General features: G+C 43.5%; 1 pseudogene; it reads right to left on the bottom strand.

Moving 5' to 3' along the window:
• Positions 1–3,897: 3,897 nt before the first annotated feature.
• On the bottom strand, positions 3,898–4,048 carry LOC136162229 (small nucleolar RNA SNORA70; annotated as a pseudogene).
• Between the last annotated feature and the right edge of the window lie 2,015 nt (positions 4,049–6,063).

Here is a 6,063-nt window from a genome sequence, read left to right as displayed (position 1 = left end):
CACCACATTCATCACTATGCTTTGATTTGTCCAGTCTCTTATTTATTTATTTTTTTGAGATCGATAGCCTTCCTTGTGGCTATCAACATTTCCAAATGATTCTGGGACTGACTGCACTTGCGCGAAGTTATTTGAATTTTGATCTGTATCTTTAATCAGGCACATTGCTTTGAATACATTCATTTGAGTAGTGGAGTCAAATGGCTATTGTTTTTTTTTTTTTTGGTTTTTTTTTTTTTCTGTAATGTGAGTAAAGAAATTAATAGGATTTAGAGATTAACTTGAATGTCTTCTTTTATGTGACCTAGATAATACAGTGTCTTATTATGATTGCATTCCTGACAATAAAGTATACAGTGTTTTCCAATGAGTTAAAACAATAGCTATATAAATAAAAAACATATTACTCATGTCTGTTGTGTATCTAGTCGTCCACTATTAATATTAATCATCTTTGCTTTCTTCCAGGGAGCTTAAAGTCCCATGTATTTTACAATCAAAACTGTCAAGAATTATAACATTACTCTATGTGATCTCTATAAAATGAGATATAAATGCCAATCAAAGGGGCCATTGGTTGCTTCATTTATATTCAAAGTGCTCCTGCCCATAAATTACATTAATAGTTTGTATTCTCCTTACCTTGTCTCAGACGGAGCTCAAGGCATGTTTGACCCTTTCATTCTTATAACCTCTGCTTGGGGAGAAAGCCACCCTGGCAGGCCCTGGGCTCCCCTTTGCCTCGTGAACACCCAACAAGGAAGACAGGGCCCTCTCTGCCTCTTTCCTGTACATTCCCAGATTCAAGATCCTGATTCAAGAGGGAGCGACAGAGACCCTGTGTGACTCTGGGGACACATCTAGGTCACCACCACAATCTTCTCCACCAAATCAGAGCTCTTTGGGGCCATATTTATTGCTTCCCTTTTCTTTGGCAGAGAAGGAAAAAATGATAAACACAACATCCATTGAAATGTCATCATCAACCCATCTCAGAGCGGACTCCTTTTGAACTCCTGGAATAATATACCAGATGATGGAGTCCAGGGTATTGCAGCCTAATACCAACTTGTATTCTTTAGTGAATACTATTTGAGTGAAATTATTTGAATCAATTCTAATGAGGTGGATGAAACTGGAGCCTATTATACATAGTGAAGTAAGCCATAAAGAAAAACATCAATATAATATTCAGTTCAGTTCAGTCACTCAGTTGTGTCCAACTCTCTGCAACCCCATGAACCACAGCACGCCAGGCCTCCCTGTTCATCACCAACTCCCGAAGTCCACCCAAACCCATGTCCATCGAGTTAGTGATGCCATCCAACCATCTCAACCTCTGTAGTTCCCTTCTCCTCCACCCTCAATCTTTCCCAGCATCAGGGTCTTTTCAAATGAGTCAGCTCTTCACATTAGGTGGCCAAAGTATTGGAGTTTCACCTTCAACATCAGTCCTATCAATGAACACCCAGGACTGATCTCCTTTAGGATGGACTGGTTGGATCTCCTTGCAGTCCAAGGGACTCTCAAGAGTCTTCTCCAACACCACACTTCAAAAGCATCAATTCTTTGGCACTCAGCTGTCTTCTCAGTCCAGCTGTCATATCCATACATGACTACTGGAAAAACCATAGTCTTGACTAGACGGACCTTTGTTGGCAAAGTAATGTCTCTGCTTTTTAATATGCTGTCTAGGTTGGTCATAACTTTCCTTCCAAGGAGTAAGCGTCTTTTAACTTCATGGCTGTAATCACCATCTGCAGTGATTTTGGAGCCAAGAAAAATAAAGTTAGCCATTGTTTCCACTGTCTCCCCATCTATTTGCCATGAAGTGATGGGACCAGATGCCATGATCTTAGTTTTCTGAATGTTGAGCTTTAAGCCAACTTTTTCACTGTCCTCTTTCACCTTCATCAAGAGGCTCTTTAGTTCTTCTTCACTTTCTGCCATAAGGGTGGTGTCATCTGCATATCTGAGGTTATTGATATTCCTCCCAGCAATCTTGATTCCAGCTTGTGCTTACTAATGCATATATATGGAATTTAGAAAGATAGTAATGATAATCTGATATGCAAGACAGCAAAAGAGACACAGACGTATAGAACAGTCTTTTGGACTCTATGGGAGAAGGCAAGGGTGGGATGGTTTGAGAGAATGGCATTGAAACATGTATATTATCATATGTGAAACAGATCGCCAGTCCAAGTTCGATGCATAAGACAAGTGCTCGGGGCTGGTGCACTGGGATGACCCTGAGGGATGGGAGGGGGAGGGAGGTGGGAGGGGGGTTCAGGATGGGGAAAACATGTACACCCATGGCGAATTCATGTCAATGTATGGCAAAACAAATATAATATTTAAAGTAATTAGCCCCCAATTAAAATAAATACATTTATATATTAAAAAAAAGAATATATTCAACTTAGAGCATCCTTTACTAATTCATTTTGAAATGTCACTATTCTAAGTACCTCCAGAGAATGCACTAACAAGCACAAGGCAGTGAAATGAGAGGTCATTCCTCAAAGACAGCGAAAGTGCCCGATCGACTGCCTGATCATACATGAAGTAAGTATCTTCTTGCTTTTTTCCCATTTCCTAAGACATCTATTATCTGAATTGTGAACACTGAACCAGGTTGGGGGAAAGCCACCTTCTACCCGACCTATAGGTCAATCCCTACAGATGACAAACGACAGAGGGAAGATCAGGCCAATGCTCAGAGGCTCACTGTCAGAGCCCTATCGATTCTCCTGGGCATACTCCTCCATTTCTCCTCTTTCTCTTCTGATAACTCCCTAGCTCTAATTGGAGGCAGGAGCAGCACTGTTAGTACAGAATTTAATATCAATACTGGCTGGCACTGTTCCTTTGTAGATGAGGAGAGGGGAGTAAATGACTATGTATGAAGGCTGCTGGTTTATTGTTGATTTTTTCAAATTGAGAAATACCATATTTATTTAATTTGTTCACTAATTAAATTATCATAAAGTGTCTATATTCCTGGCACTGCACTCGAGACCAAAGAAAATGAGAAGAAATAATCACTACTGCCTTGTCTTACATTTTATGAGGGTAGTTGTTCACTAATTTACTCAAACAAACATTTACTGAGTCCACACTATGTGCCAGGCACTCTTCCAGTTTGGGAAAAAGAGCAATGAATAAAACAGACAGAAACCCTTCCCTTAATGGAAGTTTAAAATCTAAGGAGAGGAACAGTACAAAACAGAATACATAAGTAAAACATACATATAGTACTTAAATGGTGTTGTGTTCTGTTGAGAAAAAGAAAGCAGGGGATGGATTAGGACATGGGTTTTCATTGGCACAGGGCTCTCGGGGAAGACCATGCATTGGAGACAATATTTGTGTCAAGCACCCAAGTCGTTGATGAAGTGAGGCATTGCTCATCCAGGGGAAGAGCATTATATTAATAAACAGAAAGCAAACGCCAAGCGCTGAGACTGAACACGTCTGGCGTGGTGCAGGAACAGCCCAGACTTGGTGGTCCTCAGTAAGGCAGGGACACCACCAAGCCTCTGAGGATGCAGGGCCAGCCATTTGTCCGGAGGGGCCACGATTAGGGATGTATATGACTCCACAGTCATCCGGGATGAACCACTCTGCCACCATGTTTTCAAATTCTTTCACGTTAAACTCAATAAACCCCCACTTCTTGGAAATGTGGCTCTTCTGGGGGCCAGGGAACTTGAACTTGACCCTGCAGAGGGACTCAATCACATGCTCCTTGTTCGGCAGCTTGGTGCGGATGGATATTACTAACCAACCACTGTGGACCCTGGGGCTTTCCAAAGGCACTGCACAAACCCGTCTCCAGGATAGAATGGAGACAGCATGCCAGTCGCAGGCCAGTCATGAATGTCCACTGGAAAGAACCATCTCCGAGGTTCCTCAGGGCAGCCTGCACAGGCAACAGGCTACATACACCACCGAGGAGGTGCTGTTTGCAGCCATTGCACACAGGGTCCCCACAGCCCAGGTCTGATATTCGAAAGATGACCACCTTGATAGTCCCCTCCCGCAGGAACTTCCAGAGCCTGCCATTTCTGTCCTCTGTTAAGAGTCTGTGTCTCCTCCCCTTGAACCTGAATGAGCTTTTGTGATTGCCCTGACTTGTAGCTTACGGCTTGTCTGATAGAAGTGATGCTAGGAAACTTCCAGGCTTGGGCATAAAAGGCAGAACAGCTTCTGCTGGGCTCTCTTTCTTGGATGCTGGAAACAATTCCAGCCACCATGTTGTGAGGAAGCCCGGCCACCGGAAACCCTGCCAACGGAAGCTGAGCGTCCAGCAGGCAGCACAGCCGGATGAGGAGCGGAAGCAGCTTCTCCAGACCCAGGGCTGAGCCCCTCACCTGATGCTGTGAACAGCAGCGCTGAACCTTCTCCAAGGACCCCAGAGCAAACCGCAGGACTGTGAGCAAAATGAATGATTGCTGTCATTTTCAACCATTCTGTTTTGGGGTAGTCAGGGGGCTGGGTGATCAAAACAAGTGAAGTAGGCAGTGGATTAGGATACAGTTAGGGGAGGGAATGGGCCTGTCTTTGGGAGCTTTATAACACACCACGGCAAATACATTGCCTTTCACTCTAACGGGAACGCCACCAGGCTGACACACAGATGCTGGTCACTGTCTCTGTCCTCGATGTCATCAAGAAGACAACATCCAGTGGGTACACTGCTCCTTGTTTCAGACGGAGAGTCTTTCCAAGAAAAGAAGCCTTCCTTTTGCAGGCAATATTTTGCACTCACAGTGACAAATTCACTCAGAGATGGATCTGACCTTCCCGTTTCCTGTCACAAAATTGCAATAGTTGCCTCTATGGTAAGCACCAACCCTCCGTGTCACTGGGAGACTTCAACTTCAAAACCCATTTATGTTTTAGCCAATTTAGACCCATAGATGTCCAAACGGGCTGAGACAAAGGGTGCTTCCCACTGTGGCTTCTGGAGGTTGTTCTCCCTCTGGCTCAATAAGCCTCTCCGTCGGCTGACTTTGGGGGACTGCAGAATGGCCCACGTGGCATGGAGACATTTGCTTCATCATGTGGGAGGGCAGGTAAGTGCAGTCCCAGCAACAGAGTATTTTTCAATGCTGAAAGGCTCATAAAAATGAACACTGAAAGAAACCATCCTTCTTTTAAAAAACTGAAGTATAATTGATTTACAATATTGTGTTAGTTTCATAAAAGAATCCATCCTTGCTGACATCTTTGGCAGGTTAATGCACCCATGTGAGGTGCAGTATGTGCTGTCTTTGGGGCTGACTTTATAAGTTTTCTCAGTTTGGTAAGTTTGTAAAATTGACCAGCCTCCCCAAAATGGGGCAGGTGAGACCCTGGGATGATGACAGCCACAATGAGTCTGGAGGCAGAGTGCCTACTGTTCCTGAGTCACACAGGGGCTAGGATCCTGGCTGGCCGAGCCTGGGACAATGCTGAGGATTCTTTATTGAGGTCCAGAATGAGCCAACATAAACTCTCTTCTACTGAGTTGTAGAGTTTGAGGCAACTGCTAAGAGTGTTCAATTTCCACAAATTACATTCTGTTCCTGGGCAGATTCAAAGGGAACATTTGGGTAGGTGGATGAGCAACAAGATTCAACAAAAACACCCTTAAGATTAGGCTAGTCAGGAAGAAATAACTTCTGTTCTTGTCATTTTATTTCGTGTTAACCAATTCATCCAATGGTAGTTTGTGAGATGCTGAATAGTATTTTGGATAAATGTCTTAGAGAGTTGCCTTGAGAACCTTAATATTCTCAACCACACTGACATGAAGGAAGGTTGTGCTGCCTCTGAAAGGCATGCCAGACAATTAGAAGAATGATGACACACATTTCAGCTTGGGATTTGTTCCCATAAATTTGAGGTCATATCATTTCATCAGAGGGATGTTAAAGCCTTTCTTAAGACAATCAGTCAAAGAAAGTGAGAACTAGAGGGTCCCTTCCAGATGTCCTCCTCATTTCACAGGTGAGAATCCTGAGTCCCAGAACAGACATATGCCTTAGTTAAGGTCCTTAGCTGTTTGGAGGTCAA

Source organism: Muntiacus reevesi, chromosome 2, assembly GCF_963930625.1.
Source record: "Muntiacus reevesi chromosome 2, mMunRee1.1, whole genome shotgun sequence".
Lineage (NCBI taxonomy): Eukaryota > Metazoa > Chordata > Mammalia > Artiodactyla > Cervidae > Muntiacus > Muntiacus reevesi.
This window is presented reverse-complemented; position numbering and strand designations above follow the sequence as displayed.